The sequence below is a fragment of the Sapajus apella genome, unplaced genomic scaffold (assembly GCF_009761245.1).
Source record: "Sapajus apella isolate SASKATOON/1434 unplaced genomic scaffold, GSC_monkey_1.0 scaffold9, whole genome shotgun sequence".
Taxonomy (NCBI): domain Eukaryota; kingdom Metazoa; phylum Chordata; class Mammalia; order Primates; family Cebidae; genus Sapajus; species Sapajus apella.
In genome coordinates this window covers 8,339,573-8,358,333 of record NW_022436949.1, presented here as the reverse complement: position 1 = coordinate 8,358,333, position 18,761 = coordinate 8,339,573, and the positions used below count along the sequence as shown (strand labels likewise).

Here is an 18,761-nt window from a genome sequence, read left to right as displayed (position 1 = left end):
TAAGTTTGGTTAATTGTGGGCTCCAGTTAGCTGGTCCATTTGGCTCTTACACTTGGCCATATCCTTCAATTTAGCATCTTCCATATTGTTTCGTTTATTTTCTATCCTGGGCAATCGAGAATAGAGGTATTTATAATTTTATTTTAAAATGCCCAAAGTGTAAATCTTCTCAATCACAGGAACATACAGAAGAAACATCTAAATGAATGCTGCAGGTACAGGAAAGCTTTCCTTCTGAAAAAAAAGAAGTCTAACATTTTAAATAGATCATAAAGGTAAATAGCTAAAGAAAGATAATCCAAAGAAAAAGAATGACATACAAAAAGAAAAAGCTATGGGAGAGAAGAAAAATTGTAAACACAATTCAGATCTTACTTTATTCAGAATTTTAGATTAGGCAACATATTCTAAGTTTTTACTGAGTGTCTCCAATGTACCTTTTTTTATTTACATCCTTTTTTTTTTCTGATCCCACATCTTCCTACTCTATAAGATCTTCCTACTCTATAAAACTTCTTAGGTGATTAAATTTTAAATATGCTTTCTTCAGAACTATATGTGTAGTAATAGTTATCATTTTTCCAGCTTCAGGCTATTTTGTTCTCAAAAGTTAGAATCCTGATATATTCTCTTTTCTCTTACTGCTATTTACTTACTTATTTATACAACACACAGATTTTCTTTAGACTGCTAACTGCTGGCTTACCAAATATCACCAAGAAAACCTGGTAGATACAACAAAATTTAGTTTATTATTTACCAGCTTAGGAGAGAACACCATTTCTGCTGCACTGTGGCCCTGTCTCGAAGAGATGGCAAGGCTAGAATTTACTGAGAATTACAAGTTTGATTTAAGCCAACTCTATCAATGTGAGGCACTGGACTGGGACTAGGTTAGAACTATGGCACAATAGACTAGGATGGTGGAAACAGCAAACTAACATTTTGAGTGCAGCAGAACTAAAAATCTTAGGGATCTCCTCTTTCCCGTCCTGGGACTACTCCTCAAGTTACCCATGTTTTCCATGGACAGGGTGTGGCTTCTCCATAGTTAACTCCTTGTGATGGGGAGGGGATAGCTCTATGCAGTACTGAGCAAAAATCCACCACCTTTAGACACATGCCACTCAATGCCACTCCAGCTTTCTGGCCTGCATTCTCCACTCTCCTGCCCTCCCCAGCCCTTAGTGCACAGGGGAGGAGGGGGTGAGTGTGTGCAAGGATGGGAAGCTGTTAAACACACCTACTTAGTGATCCAGCCTGAGGAGGCATAGCCTGTCTCTGAATTTCTGAGGAGAACACACCCTGCCCAGGTGTCTATCAGAGGTGGGAGTGTGGAGACTGTAGCTGTATCCCAGGAGCTTCAGACTTGAAGAGAGCCAGTCAACAACCTTCAGTACTGCCCCCAAAGGAACAGGCCCCACCACAGAGGAAGAAGGAGGTTTCAAGGGCTGCAGTTGAAGTCCCAGCCTTAAAACCAAAACCTGCTAGATTCTTTTGTTGGAGTCTACATTGCAGCATTTGAGAGTTTGAACATATTCCTTCTTATGTCTTCAAGCCTCAGGTTTTCCATTTCTAAAGCAGGATAGTGATACATGAATTAGGGTCTTGAGGCTATTCTTAACTGTCTGCCTCCCTTCCCTGCCCTTTCTCTTGGGCAGCCGACCATGGGGCTGGGGCCAGGCCACATCTGTGTTTGGGGCTAGGGCTGCAGCTGTGGTAGGAGCAGGCTGGAATGACATAGCGCCTGAGTCAGTCAGGCCCACCACTCAGGCTGGTCTTGCTGGGGTCTTGGCTGCAGGCAACTGTGATCTCCAGGATGGGACCCAGTGGAGCCATGCCTTGAATGCCTCTAATGGACTTGAAAGGACTTGAATCTGCTATAATCCCACTCAGCCCAGTACCCAATCCTACAGCTATTCAAAGATGCCTCTTCCACTTAACCTGCCTTCAGTGGAATTCTCCCTTCTGAGAATGCTTCTGAAGGCTGGGAACTTCAAATGCCCTAGGTAAGAGCCCTGGCCTCAAGTGGGAGCTAATGCACCTCTAAAAAGAGGAGATGGTACCACTTCTTCTGAAACTACTCCAAACAATACAAAAAGAGGGAATACTTCCCAAATCATTTTATGAGACCAACATTATCCTGATACCAAAACCCAGCAGAGACTCAACAAAAAAAAACAAAACTTCAGGCCAATAACCATGATGAACATTGACATAAAAATCTTCAATAAAATACTGGCAAACCGATTGCAACAGCACATTAAAAAACTTTTCCATCACAATAAAGTAGGCTTCATCCCGGGAATGTAAGGCTGGTTCAACATACGCAAGTCTATAAACGTAATCCACCACATAAACAGAACCAAAGACAAAAACCACATGATTGTCTCAACTGATGCAGAGAAGGCCTTTGGCAAAATTCAACAGCCCTTTATGCTAAAAACTCTCAATAAACTAGGTATTAATGACAAACCCACAACCAATATCATACTGAATGGGCAAAAACTGGAAGCATTCCCTTTGAAATCTGGCACTAGACAAGGATGCCCTTTCTCACCACTCTTATTCAATATAATATTAGAAGTTCTAGCCAGAGCAATCAGGCAAGAAAAAGAAATAAAGAATATTGAATTAGGAAAGGAGGAAGTCAAATTGTCTCTATTTGAAGATGACATGATTTTATATTTAGAATACCCCATCATCTCAGCCCAAAATCTTCTGAAACTGATAAGCAACTTCAGCAAAGTCTCAGGATACAAAATCAATGTGCAGAAATCACAAGCATTTCTACACCCTAATAACAGAAAAACAGAGCCAAATCAAAAGCAAACTTCCATTCACAATTGCTACAAAGGGAATAAAATACCTAGGAATACAACTAAAACAAAGAATGTAAAGCACCTCTTCAAGGAGAACTACAAACCACTGCTTAAGGAAATAAGAGAGGGCACAAACAGTTGGAAAAACATTCCATGCTCATGGTTAGGAAGAATCAATATTGTGAAAATGGCCGTACTGACCAAAGTAATTTACAGATTCAATGCTATCCCCATCAAGCTACCAATGACCTTCTTCACAGAACGACCATAAACTTCATGTGGAACCAAAAGAGAGCCCACATAGCCAAGACAATCCTAAGCAAAAAGAACAAAGCTGGAGGCATCACACTACCTGACTTCAAACTATACTACAAGGCTACAGTAATAAAAACAGCATGGTACTGGTACCAAAACAGAGATATAGACCAATGGAACAGAACAGAGGCCTCAGGGGCAACGCCACACATCTACAATCATCTGATCTTTGACAAACCTGACAAAAACAAGCAATGGGAAAGGATTCCCTTTTTAATAAATGGTATTGGGAAAACTGGCTAGCCATGTGCAGAAAGCAGAAACTGGACCCCTTCCTGACACCTCACACTAAAACTAACCCCAGATGAATTAAAGGCTTAAACATAAGACCTAACACCATAAAAGCCCTAGAAGGAAACCTAAGCAAAACCATTCAGGACATAGGTATAGGCAAGGACTTCATGACTAAAACACCAAAAGCATTGGCAACAAAAGCAAAAATAGACAAATGGGATCTAACTAAACTCCAGAGCTTCTGTACAGCAAAAGAAACAATGATTAGAGTGAACCAGTGACCAACAGAATGGGAAAAAATTTTTACAATCTACCCATCTGACAAAGGGTTAATATCCAGAATCTACAAAGAACTAAAACAGATTCACAAGAAAAAAATAAATAAATAAATAAACCCATTCAAAAGTGGGCAAAGGACATGAACAGACACTTTTCAAAAGAAGACATTTATGAGGCCACCAAACATAGGAAAAAACAGTCATCATCATGGTCATTAGAGAAATGCAAATGAAAACCACATTGAGATACCGTAACTCACGTCAGTTAGAATGGTGATCATTAAAAAATCTGGAGAGAACAGATGCAGGAAAGGATGTGGAGAAATAGGAACACTTTTACACTGTTGGTGGGAGGGTAAATTCCACCATTGTGGAAGACAGTGTGGCGATTACTCACGGACCTAGAAATAGAAATTCCATTTGATCCAGCAATCTCATTACTGGGTATATATCCAAAGGATTATAAATCATTCTATTATAAAGACACATGCACACGTACATTCATTACAGCACTATTTACAATAGCAAAGACCTGGAAGCAACCCAAATGCCCATTGATGATAGACTGGACAAGGAAAATGTGGCACATATACACCATGGATACTATGCAGCCATAAAAACTGATGAGTTCGTGTCCTTTGTAGGGCCATGTATGAATCTGGCAACTATCATTCTCAGCAAACTGACACAAGAACAGAAAATCAAACACTGTGTTTTCTTACTCACAGGCAGGTGTTGAACAATGAGAATACATGGACGCAGGAAGGGGAGCATCACACACTGGGGTCTGTTGTGGGAGAATAGGGGAAGGACAGCAGGGGGTAGGGCCTGCTTCTGTTTTCCTTACAAACTGAGGCAGAAAATGCATTTGACAAAGTTCAATATCTATTCATGATAAAACTCAAAATAGGTATAGAAGAATACTTCCTCAAAACGACAAAGACCATTTATGAAAATCCCACAGGTAACATCATACATAATGGTGAGGAGTTGAAATCTTTTTCTTTAAAATCAGAACAAGACAAGGATGCTCATTCTCAACACTTCCATTCAACATAATACTGAAAGTCCTAGCCAGAATAATCAGACAAGAGAAAGAAATGAAAGGCATCTAAATTTGAAAGGAAGAAGTAAAATTATCTTTTTTTACAGATAACATACTTGTACATCTAGAAAACCCTGAAGATTTCACCAAAAAAATCTTACAACTAATAAACAAATTTAGTAATATTGTAAGATACGAAATGAACATACAAAAATTAGTAGCATTTTCTTTGTGTGAAACAGAGTTTCAATCTTCACCCAGCCTGGAGAGAAATGGTGAAATCATGGCTTACTGCAGCCTTGAATTCTAGGGTTCAACCAACCCTCCCACCTGAGTAGCTGGAATTACATAGGTATGTGCCATCATGCCAGTTAATTTTTGTATGTTTTTATTGAGACAGAGTTTTAACATGTTCCCCTGGTTGGTCTTGAACTCCTGGGCTCAAATTATCTGTCTCCATCTAACAGTGCACTGTGACTACTGGTATGAACCGTCACACTGGCCAGAAGCATTTCTTTATACCAACAATGATTTAGCTAAAAAGTAAATCGAGAGAATAATTACATTTAAGATAGGATCAAAAAGAATAAAATACTTAGAAATAAATTTAACAAAGGAGGTTAGAAATCTGTACACTTGAAAACTATAAAACTTCATGAAAAAAATTGAAGAAGACACAAATAAATGGAATAACATCCCATGTTCATAGATTGGAAGAATGAGTATTATTAATATGTCCACACACTACCCAAAGTGATTTACAGATTCAACACAATTGCTGCCAAAATTGCAAGGACATTTTTTACAGAAATAGAAGAAAACAACTCTAAAATTTATATGGAAGTTTAAAAAACCCCAAATAGTCAAGGCAATCTTTAGAATGAAGAATAACGTTTCTAATTTCAAAGCTATAGTATTCAAAACAGTATGATGCTAGCATAGAAACAGACACATAGTCCAATGGAACACAATAGAGTTCACAAATAAACTCAAGCATATATGGTCAACTAATTTTCACAAGAGTGGCAAGAATACACACTGGAGAAAGTACAGTTTCTTAAGCAAATGGTGCTGGGGAAACTAGACATCACTGTGCAAAAAAAAAGATATTCTTTATATTTCACCATACACAAATTTATACTCCTTGTATTTCACCATACACAAATATTCCTTATATTTCACCATACACAAATATCAACTCAAAATGAATTAACAACTTAAATGTGAGATCCAAAACTTATAAAACTCCTAGAAATAAAAATATAGGTGAAAAGCTCCTTTACATTAGCCTTGGCAATGTCTTTTTGGATATGATACCAAAAGCTCAGGCAACAAAAGCAAAAATAAACAAGCTGGCCTATATCAAACTAAAAACAACTACTGCACAGCAAAGAATATGGCAAAATAAAAAGTCAACGTCTGGATTGGGAACAAATATTTACAGAACACATTTCTAAAAAGGGACTAATATCCAAAATATATTATACAAGGAACTCACAAAACTCAATAACCAAAAAACAAATAACCCGATTTTAAAATGGGCAAAGGGCCCAAATAGTTTTCCAAAGCACACATAAAAATGGTCAAAAGGTATATGAAAAGGTGCTCTTATCACTAATCATTAGGGAAATGCAAATAAAAACCAGATATCTATTGAGTACCTATTACATTTCAAGCAGTTTGGAAAGTGTTTAACACGAATTATCTTTTTTAATTATTATTACAATCCCTTAAGTAGATATGATTAGTATCTCCATTCTATAGGAAACTAAGAATCAGAACAATTGAAAAATATATGGTTTCTGGTGGCTAAATCAGAATTTGAAGTGAAAGATTTTATCAGATTTTAGAATGTATGACATTTTTAAGGTCAAATATTATACTTCACTTGTTTATATATCCTAGGAATTATAATAATGCCTAGTATCCATTGGGACTTTAAAACATATTTGTAAAACAAGCCCTATTTTTGATTATCAATAGTATACTTCATTAATACATCATCAATAATATGCTACAAAAAATAAACTTGTTAAAATTAAACAAATATAAAAATGCTTATTTTTCACCTAAGTGCTAGCAGAAGTTTCAAAGTTTGACATCTTCCTTATACAACATCAAGTTTCACTGGCTGAAACAGTTTGTGTATACAAATGATTACATCATTTTAATTATATTTTACTTTAAAATTTTATAACAAAATGTATCAAATATGTGTTTTCTTTATATGATGGAAACATAAGCAATTAAAAATGTTGAGACACAGTTACTTTTATCTCAGGGCAAAATACTTTGGTTCTGTCTGGTTCTAAAGGCTCTTTTGTGCACAGAATTTCTCACGCTGAGTTGAAATTTGCCTTTCCTAATTATAGAGAATTAATAACTGATTACATAAACTGAAATATCTTGTCAGATATGCAATCTTGTTTCTAAAGTAAAATGACAAATAAGCAAACCAAATGCAAAATGATACAACCCCCATCCCAGGCTAGGCCTGAAGATATATTACAGCCAGAAAATATAAAACAATATTTAAATAATAGACTTGTCAGGGAAAACAAACACCCCACCAGGCAAAGGGGCTACCTTGTTAATAATGATCAAACTGTGACACTCATAAATTTTATTCTAAGTTCTTTGTAAACTAATCACATTTCCTGTTCATTTCTTTGCTATCATACAGGAAGGTTATAAGGTATTATTTACATTTTGAAAGTCCTTGACAATTGAAAACCTGAAAAGTTGAATAGTTATCATCCCTTATAAATTATTTTAACTATTTTTTTCTATACTAAAAGAAGAGTGTTGGCTGCACAGAGTTATAGTAATATTATAATCTGTTTGTTATAATCATTTTACAACTAAGATATTAGACATAGCTATTAATAAGTACACTCCAGCCTGGCGCCTGGCAATAGAGGAAGACTCTGTCTCAAAAAAAAAAAGGGTAATATTAAAATATTACACCATTTATCATTATTTTTCCCATTACATTTTTCCTTTATCTTTGGCAAATTTTACAAATTAAAGATGCAGAAATTCTTACCCATCTAACATTATCCTAATTCCTTTTTTAGAGTCCCTATCAAAAAAAGAAAAGGAAAAAAAAGGCTAATGAAAATAGATTAGCCTCTTCCAAAGGGAACAGATAATCCAAGATGTGAATGTAGTACTTAACAAATTTTAGATGCTTTCAAGTCAGAGCAAACCACTGAATGAATCATTAGGCTTTAAGTAACTGAAAGCCCTTGATCTTCAATATAACCTCTTAAGAACATGTTGTGCCATTTATTTATTTATTTTTACCCAAGTTTTACTATTTATTGTATATCTGATTGTCTAAAATGATAGGACAAAAATAATTTGAGATGTTTCTCTCTTATCTATATTTATTACTTGACTTGTATCATTACCCTCAAGTAAATAATAAATTTAGTAAAGTTAGCATCCTGAAGTCTGAAAAGATAATAATGCTTACTTTGGAGCTTAATGTACCATCAGAGAAGAAGTTGAACACTGGAATGAAATGGTGAAGTGGCTGGCTATCTCCTAAAGCTATTACAATAACTTTTCACACCTTAATCTGAGCATTTCACTTCATTCCATTGCAGAAAAGGAATGCACAGAGGGAGATAACATGGGTGGGGGGAGGATTTCAATAAAAATTCATTTTTAAAAGAAAGCCAGTGATATAAGTAATAAATAGTAAAATAGATGTAAGTCATGGCAAAGTGTTATAATTATTATTATATCTGTAAATCTGTGGTGCTCCTTCATTTTACAGATTACATTAAAATACCCAGGTATACAACCTCTTTCTGAGATTAAATAATAAATAATACACGCAGAGTAAGGAGAAAGGTAATGTATCAATAGTGTTTCTTCAGTCTACTTTAATGTTATCACAATTAATGGTATCATCAATAGTTATCTACCTCTGGTAAGAACCACTAATATATTCACACGGTGGCTTTCATCTCCCCACCTTCCCTCACACAATTACATTTGCCCACATAAACAGATTCACCCCGCTCCCATGTAGCACCTTATTTTCTGTAGGCTTTTCTTGAGACACTCTCAAATGAGGATGGCAAAAACACATCATTTTCCCCTTTCCTGTTTGAATTCTATGATGCCCACCACTGTCAATGATCCAGGACCTTGGTCATGTTCCACATAAAACCTAGAATTTCATGCAGTTTACTGGCTTTAACTCCCACAAATAATGAAACCTTGACGCCCACCACATCCTTGAAATCCACTAAGTCCAATAAAATCCACTAAGACTGCTATTAACTACTCTGCTGAAGGTTTGGTGTATTCTTATAATAACATGTTGGTTGTTTCAACATAGTGTCATCACACTAAGAGCCTTAAAATAAAAAAATCAAAAGCACTGTGTACCTCCTACCAAAGAGGAAGAAACCTTAGTCTCTTCCTTGCCTTTATGTTACTGCATTGTTTGGCTCTTAAGAAATGTCTGCAATATAATTTAAGTACTGATTAGAATATTTTAGTGAAAGAGCCTTTTCAGGTTATATTTACCATTTTCACTCCCCCTAGGATTCACATATAAGACCACAGAGTGGTTTATTAGGATCAGTAGAAGTACCAGTGTTGTTTTTACGGCTGTCTCTCTCTTGTGAATACTCAACATTGCAGTTGGAGCAACTGTCACATGTCGAAGTCTCACCCTTTCTTCCAACTGGGTGATATTTTTCAAGAAGGCTCCATTTTGGCCAACTCATGCCTTCTTCTAGTCAAGCTCACACATGTATTAATCCTAAATGGGCAAAGGTTAGTCTCAAACTAAGAATTTTTTTACTATGTACAAATACATGAAAGGTTGTTATATTCTTTTGTCTCCTCCATTTGAAAATGTTCTTGTCTTTACTCTATGTTCCTAATCAATAAGTAACCTAAGTTGAAAGGAGGGAAGAAGTCTGACAAGGTGACAGAGAGAATATGTGTATCAAAATACAGTAAAAGAAAAAAATGCAAATAAGTCAGCCCCACTAATATGAATAAATTCTTTCCATAACCCTTTTCTGTAATCACTTCTGTCAAGTCATCATAATGTGCCCTAAAACCTGATAGTTAAAATTAGCAACTTTCATTGAGTATTGTAGTAATTTCCTATTTCCAGTCACAATAGCATGATGTTTTATGGTTGCAGGGCACTCATTCGTTCATCTCTTCATTCATTTAATAGCATATGTTGTATGCTCATTATGTTCCAGATGGATGTGACTATAAATAATTGCACTATCATGGGTTAAGGGAAGATGAGTAGTTTGAACCAGAACCAATGGGAGTACAAAGGAAAGTGTCATCAATTCTGCTTGGTTGAGACAGGGAAAGCTTAACAGAGGAGAACACACAACGGATTTGTTCTTGCAGGATGAAAGTCTTAGTCTACCAAGGGAAAAGTAAGAAAGAATATTACAGACAGAATGAAAGTTTGTGCAAGGTATGAAATAATGAAACTTATTCAAAGAACTGTAAATAGGTCCATGTACTTGGAAAGCCTTAGAAGCTGCAGACTTTGGTGTCAGAAAAGCTGGATTTGAATACAGCTCCAACATTTACTGCCTTGGTAATTTTGGTCAGGTCACTTAATCTTCCAACACTTATATTTTATTCATTTTAAAAATGAGGATAGGGGCCGGGAGCGGTGGCTCACGCCTGTAATCCCAGCACTTTGGGAGGCCGAGGCGGGTGGATCACGAGGTCAAGAGATCGAGACCATCCTGGTCAACATGGTGAAACCCCCTCTCTACTAAAAATACAAAAAATTAGCTGGGCATGGTGGCGCGTGCCTGTAATCCCAGCTACTCAGGAGGCTGAGGCAGGAGAATTGCCTGAACCCAGGAGGTGGAGGTTGTGGTGAGCCGAAATCGCGCCATTGCACTCCAGCCTGGGTAACAAGAAAGAAACTCCGTCTCAAAAAAAAAAAAAAAAAAAAATGAGGATAACAATGGTGTTCACCTCAGATTTTTGGGTAAGGATTGAATAAAATATGTCATTTTATAGAGTTTTACACTGTTTTTGGCATATGAAAAGTATCATACTATTGCAAGTTGTCATGGTTGAAGCTCTCATCATGGTTGTTGCTATTAATATAGGAAAAGAGAGATAAAGTTGAAGAGAATTGTGGATGTTCTGCTAAGACATCTGACACACACATTTTTAAATGTTAATTTAAATGTTAATTTCATTGATAATAACATTTTTCAAAATTGAGTGAAATCTATCCTTAAATCTTTATATGTACAATTTAACCTTCCAGTTATATTTCTCTATCAGCCTTCAATACTTTTACTAATCCCTTTCATGGCCCACATTCTTTCAATTGTCAACTTACTGTTATGTTTAGCCATGCAATTGTAAGCATTTTCCCAAGATGCAAAAATTAATTTTTGTTTGGATCATAACTTGCAGTCATTTCCATGAATTAGAAATTAAGCTTTTAACTTGACGCTTTCATCATAAAACCTCCCAGACCTCTTTTTTCAGTCTTTATTTTTTTCACCATACTCACTTGTTCAAGTGATTAATAGTTAAGAAAACAGAAAAAAAATTTTTATCCACATGCTTTAATAGAACTACAAAGCTGACATAATTATATTAATTTATGATATATCAATAGCTTTCATTATATATTATCAAAAATCATGTTTTTAAATGTTTTAAATGAATACCTAAAACAAAAATCATGTTTTAAACAAATGTAGATAGATTATTTGATTCAAATATCCTGGTTTGGGAAAATTCTTTAAAAAGCTATTCATGGAAGCTATCAGACAGATATTTATGCATGAAAATGAATTTGGGTCTGAATAGCATCCTGTAAAATATACATTTTTTACTATATTTCAAAATAGTCATAACTCTCACCCATGATATATTTACATTGCCAAATTCCTCCTACTGAACTAGCAAAAAAGTAAAAAAAAAAAAAAATCAGACATAAAGATGTTTGGAGAAAAATATATAATCCAAGTAGTTATACTTTGCAAGATGATTATGTAAGAATACTACCTTTAAATTTTGCCCATAGTAAAATCATTTTTAAAAATTTATTTTTAAAATAGCATTTTCTTGGGATTAAGAGGAATGAAAACTTAAATATTGAGGAGTGTATAAAGCAGGGATATTTGAACATACTTCTTTAGATATAATTCACGTATTATAAAATTCACCTATTTAAAGTATACCATTAAATGATTTTAGTATATTAACAGAATTATTCAACCACAATCTAAGTTTAAAACATATATTCAACCCTCCTACAAAAATCAGGTGCCCATTACAGACAGTCCTGATATCCTCTCCACCCTAGACACCATTATCTATTTACTGTCTAAGAATTTGTTCTGAACAAATTTGTTCTGTTCTGAACATTTCATATAAATGGAATCATACAATGTATGGTTTTTCATAATTGACTTCCTTCACTGAGTGTAATGTTTTCAGGGTTCATTCATTTTGTATCATATAACAATAATTAATTCCTTTAATTGCTGAATAATATTCTTTATGTGAATATAGCACAATTTGTTTATCCATTCAATGGTTGGTGGATGATATGGTTTGGCTTCAACCTCACCCCAATCTCATCTTGAATTGTAGCTCCCATAATTCCCACATGTTGTGGGAGGGACCTGATGGGAGATAACTGAATCACTGGGGGCAGTTTCCCCAATATTGTTCTAACAGTAGTGAATAAGTCTCATGCAATCTGATGTTTGTATAAGCAGTTTCCCCTTTTGCTTGGCTCTGATTCTCTCTTGCGTGCCACTATCTAAGACATGTATTTTACTTCCACCATGATTGTGAGGCCTCCCCAGCTATGTGGAACTGTGAGTCCGTTAAATCTCTTTTTCTTTGTAAATTACCAGTCTCAGGTGTGTCTTTACCAACAGCATGAAAATAGACAGAGTAAATTGTTACCTGTAGAGTGGGGCATTGCTGAAAAGACAGCTGAAAATGTGGAAGTGATTTTGGAACTGGGTAACAGGCAGAAGTTGAAACAGTTTGAAAGGTTAGGAGAAGACAGGAAAATGTGGGAAAGTTTGGAACTTCCTAGAGACTTGTTGAATAGCTTTGACCAAAATGCTGATAGTAATATGGACGATAAAATCCAGGCTGAAGTGGTCTCAGATGGAGATAAGGAACTTGTTGAGAACTGGAGTAAAGGTGACTCTTGCTGTTTTAGCAAAAAGACTGGCAGAATTTTGTCCCTGCCCTAGAGATCTGTGGAATTTTGACAGGAGGGAGATGATTTAGGGTATCTGGCAGAAGAAACTTCTAAGCAGCACAGTATTCAAGAGGCAACTTGGGTGCTGTTGAAAGCTTTCAATTTTGGAAGGGAAATAGAGAATAAAAGTTTGGAAAATATGCAACCTAATCCAGTAATGTGATAGAAAGATAAACCCATTTTCTGAGGAGAAATTCAAGCAAAATTTGCATAGTAACGAGGAGCCAAATGTTAATCACAGACAATGGGAAAAATGTCTCCAGGGTATTTCAGAGAACTTTCTGGCAGCACTTCCCATCACAGACCCACAGGCCTGGGAGGAAAAAATGGTTTTGTGGGCTGGGCCCAGTGCTCCACTGCTGTGCCTGGTGCCCTGAGTCCCAGCTGCTGTAGCCATGGCTAAAAGGGGCCAAGGTTCAACTTGGGCCATGGCTTCAGAGGGTGCAAGCTCCAAGCCTTGGCAGATTCCATATCATGTTTAGCCTGTGGGTACACAGAAATCAAGAATTGAAGTTTGGAAACCTTTGCCTAGATTTCAGAGGATGTATGGAAATGCCTGGATGTCTAGGTAGAAGTTTATTGCAAGGGTGAGGCTCTCATGAAGAACCTCTGCTAGGGCAGTGCAGAAGGAAAATGTGGCATTGAAGCCCCCCCACCAGAGTTCCCACTTGGGCACTGCCTAGTGGAGCTATGAAAAGAGGGCCATCATCCTCCAGATCCTAGAATGGTATATCTACAGACAGCCTGCACTGTGCGCCTCTAAAGGATGCAGACACTCAATGCCAGCCCATGAAAGCAGTCTGGAAGGAGTCTGTATCTTGCAAAGTCACAGGACTGGAGCTGTCCAAGACCATAAGAACCCATCTCTTGCATTTGTGTGACCTGGATATGAGATATGGAGTCAAAGGAGATCATTTTGGAGTTTTAAGATTTCAGACTTGCATGGGACTTTAGACCTTTTGTTTTGGCCAATTTCTCCTATTTGGAATGAGTGTATTTAGCCAATGTCTATACCTTCATCATATCTAGGAAGTAACTAATTTGCTTTTGATTTTACCGCTCATAGACAAAATGGACTTGCCTTGTCTCAAATGAGACTTTGGACCATGGACTTTTGAGTTAATGCTGAAGTAAGTTAACACTTTGAGAGACTGTTGGAAAGGCATGATTGGTTTTGAAATGTGAGGACATGAGATTTGGGAGGGCCAGGGTGGAATGATATGATTTGACTGTGTCCACATCCAAATATCATCTTGAATTGTAGCTCCCTTAATACCCACATGCTGTGGGAGGGACCCAGTGGGAGATAATTAAATAATAGAGGTGGTTTTCCCTATGCTATTCTCATGGTAGTGAATACGGCTCATGAGAGCTGATGTTTTTATAAGGGGTTTCTCCTTTCACTTGGTTCTGATTCTCTCTTGCATGCTACCATGTAAAACATGCCTTTTACCTTTTACCATGATTTTGAAGCCTACCCAGCCACATGGAACTGTGAGTCCATTAAAACTCTTTTACTTATAAAATACCCAGTAGTGGGTATGTCTTTAATCAGCAGCATGAAAATGGACCGACACAATGAATATTTGAACTGTTCCCATATTTTGCTTATGATAAATGATGCTATTACTAACACTTATATACAAATTTTGTATGGCTATATGTTTTAGTTTAGCTTGGCACATACATAAGAGAAGCATTGTCATAAATTAAACTCTATGCTTAACCTTTTGAGAAATTGCCAAACTGTTTTCCAAACCATTGTACCATTTTACATCCACATTTGGAATTTGTGAGGATTCCAGCTTCTTATTAATATTTTATTAATAAAAACTATCAGTGTCTGCTGGAATGAAGTATATCTCATCAGGACAATTTTTTTTTAATAAGAATTCATTCCCTTATATTCTTGACATTTTCTACAAGGGTTACTGATTTGTGATGTAATGTTGTTGCCATTCACCTATTTGTTAATAGTCTGCTTTTGCTTGTAGCTATCCTAATGGATGTAAGGTGGTACTGCACTGGAGTTTTAATTTTTTTATTCATCACTTTCCATAATAATCCATTTTGTATTTTGATTAGCCAGTGATATATTATCTTTTATTTCTGATTTCAGTTATTGGAATCTCTTATTTTGTGGCTCCAAATTGACCAATGATTACAGTTTGTCAATACTGTAGGTTTTTTCAGGTAATCAAGTTTTGATTTTGTTGATTTTCTCCATTATTTTTCTATTGATTTATTTTTCCTCTAATCTTTATTATTTTTTCCTTCTATTTTTCTGGGTTAGGCTTGGTCTTTTTTGTTCCCTGTTTTTTAATGTGGAATGTTAGATTATTAATTTGAAACCCTATTTCTTTTTTTGACTTAGAGTTTTACAGCAATAAATTTCTCTCTGATCACTGCTTTTGTGCATCCCATAAGTTTTGGTATGTTATGTTTGTTTGTTTTCTTTATCTTAACGTGTTGTTTAATTTATCTGGTGATTTATTCTTTGAACAATAAATTGTTATGTACTAATATGTTGCTTAATTTCCACTTATTTCTGAATTTGCCAAATTTGCTTCTGCTATTGACTTTTTATTTTATTCCAAGGGCATTAAAGAACATATTTTGTATTATTTCAATCATTTTTAGTTTGATGACACTTGTTTTATGGACTGAGTGGTCAATAGCCAGCACAAAACTTACATATATACAATCCAGGTTTTAAAGAAATACTCTATTTTATAATTTAAATCAATGTAGTTATACTATTTGTAACATCATAAAGCACTATAGCTGCCTTTGATAACTTTGAATCCATTAATGGTTGTATAAATGAATTATGACTTAAATGCATAAATACCTGTCCTTTCTAAATATATTTATTTTATTTATCCTTTTGATTAACAAATAATAATTATACATACTTACGGAGTACATAGCAAAGTTTCAATATATTTAATATATGGTGATCAGATCAGGGTAATCAGCCTATTTATCATGTCAAGAATTTATCATTTATTTGTGTTGGAAATATTCAATATCTTTCTTTTGGTTACTTGAAGCTACATTAAATAATATTCTTGACCATAGTCATCCAGAAGTGATATGGAACCCTACAACTTATTCCTCCTACCTAGCTATAGTTTTGTATTCTTTAACAAATCTCTCCCTATCCCTTTCTTTCCCTGCCTTTTTCAACCTCTGTTATTCTCTGTTCTACTTTTTATTTTCATGAGATCAACTTTTTTTAGCTTTCACATATGGGTGAGAAGATGCACTTTTTAACTCTCTGTGCCTGGCTCACTTCTCCTAACATAATGTCCTCAAGTTTCATCCATATTACTGCAAACCTTTCTAAATCTAATGTTTATAACATTCTGTCCTTGTACTTAAGATTGTCTGATTTCTTTGAGATATTGTCACTTTACCAGGAGTAGGTAGTAAACAATAATTTATTGTTTTTTAAAAAAACTTGCTTTCCAAATTCATCCACAAAATATCACATGTTTTCAAACATTATTAGTGGAGGAAATGTAAGAACAGCATTGGATGCTCTAAAAATAAACTGGTAGGCTAAAACTAGCTTCATCCATTTTTGTAACTCTATAACCCTCTCCTCGACTCTTATCTGTAGGTATATCTATGCTTAGCATGCACTGTATATCCAATAATAATATTGGTTTGGCTTTTCAGAAAGTCAGGGTCATGCTGTCATCAACTGAAGAATATCTACAAGAGTCAAAGTTTTTCTCATAAAAAAAGAGGAGAACTCTTTCTGAGTAGACACTTATCTCCAGGAAACATAAGAATTTGGAACTCCAGTCAAATCCAGTAATGTGCCACTGAAGCAAACTATAACTTTCCCCAAAGAGAAAAAAAAAAAAGAAGTGCAATAAGTTTATAATGTTATAAACTTTTCCCAAATCGAGGAAAAAGAAAAATAAGTGGTAAACAATAGGGTAGCCAGCAGAGACCGAGAGGCTAGAAAATGAGCCTAATAAAGAGCTACCTAAAAATCAAGATGATGTCCATGTTTAGAACAGAAAGAATGGCAGCAACTTCACATCACAAAGTCAGTAACCCTTTGCAGAAAATGAAAAGAGTACAAGGGAATGAATTCTTACAAAATATTTGTCCTGATGAGATATATTTCATTCAAGCAGACATTGAGGGCTTTTATAAACAAAATATCTATTCTGTGTGTAGCACCAACAATTGTAACATATATTTTTTAGGTAACACATTTCCAAATTTATCACAGCTTATTCATTGTTCACATGCCACACTTTCAGTATAAAACTCTTTCATTCTTTTCATTTCTAATCTTTTTTTTTCTTTTTCAAGGTTTTATAACTATGTTTGTGTTCCAATATGGTATTAAAATCTATATGACCTCTGCCCTCCATATGACTTGTATATTCTTCAGTGATTTCTCCAAATTCTTGTAATTGGCTCCACAATTTTTATACTTCATAACATTTTCAAGCGTTTGCTAAGTGAGTATATATGGAAAACACATTAAATGCTTTAAGCAAGTAAACACTGAGAAACATACATTTTACTTATAAATAGTGGTATACTCCATATCAGCATTAAAAGACATGGCACATATGTAACATGAAAGGCTATAGATATCTCAAAAGGATTAATAAACATTCAAAAATATGTATAAATGATATTTATCAACTTTGTCAATTATTTCTAAATTTATGATTTTTACCACTCACGAAAGTCTTTTGTGACTTTTTGTTGAGGTAGCGACATAAATATATACTCAGCTAAACCTTAAAGAGAAATACAGTAAAATAATTCTGTGGTTCTGGAGAAGTGTAAGTTGAGTTATAAGTAGAGCCTTAAAGCAAACACGTGGGACTAGAAATAGTTTTTCTGTTAAAGGAAGCTATAGAAAGACAATATGTCTAAAGTATGATCCCATGTAAACAGAAGAGTTTTTTAAAGCAGATAACTGGTGTAATTAGTAAACACACACACACACACACACACACACACACACACATATATACAGTTGTTGTCTTATCACTGAAGATTTTTCTAGAGAGATAGATTTCCAACAGTCACTGAGAAGAATAAATGCAAGAATCTTTACTACTATTTATTAAAGGGCTAGATCCTATTAAGAAAGAATCTGATTCTCCTCTAGCCCTCCATGCTCTCCCAGTTAAATTCTTAAATGGGAAAGGGATGGAGGATGACTGGGTACAGTTACTCAATAGCAGTGTTTTCTCAACATAGATGATTCTGGTAATCATGGGATGTCTGGTAGCCACCCCTACAGATTCTGATAGAACTAGCCTGGAGCTTGGACTGGGAACCTTGTAAGTTCTCCTGTTGATGTTGATTCGGGTACAGTAAAGATTGAGAACCACTGCTCTATAAGGAAAGTGTACAGCTATATATATATATATATATATATACATATCTATATATATAGATATAGATATAGATATATACATTTTTCCTTTAGACACACACACACACACACACACACACACACACACACACACACACACACACACACCAAGTGAAAGTTCCAGAATTATTCTACTGGAAATGTCTTAGAGATGGCTATTCTGGTTGGGAGGTGGTCTGGAGATGTATATTGAAGCTGCAATTTTTCAGCAAGTATATTCTTTATTTATATTTTATTTTGAATGGCTGTTAGTGGTGGGGCAGGTGATTGCCCCAAAATCCCTAAAGCCTTTTGTGGCACCATTGCTTGTGAGCACGTGGACTAACTCTGTATTGTATCATTCTCTCAACATCTGTCATCTGTCCCTGACAATAAACACAACAAA

General features: G+C 35.4%; 1 long non-coding RNA gene across 1 annotated transcript; it reads right to left on the bottom strand.

Moving 5' to 3' along the window:
- Positions 1 to 214: 214 nt before the first annotated feature.
- Positions 215 to 16,158, bottom strand: LOC116551267. Its single transcript, XR_004268815.1, has 3 exons — positions 16,063 to 16,158; positions 7,570 to 7,573; positions 215 to 226 (listed from the first exon to the last, which is right to left on the bottom strand). It is a non-coding gene; the product is annotated as an uncharacterized LOC116551267 (long non-coding RNA).
- Between the last annotated feature and the right edge of the window lie 2,603 nt (positions 16,159 to 18,761).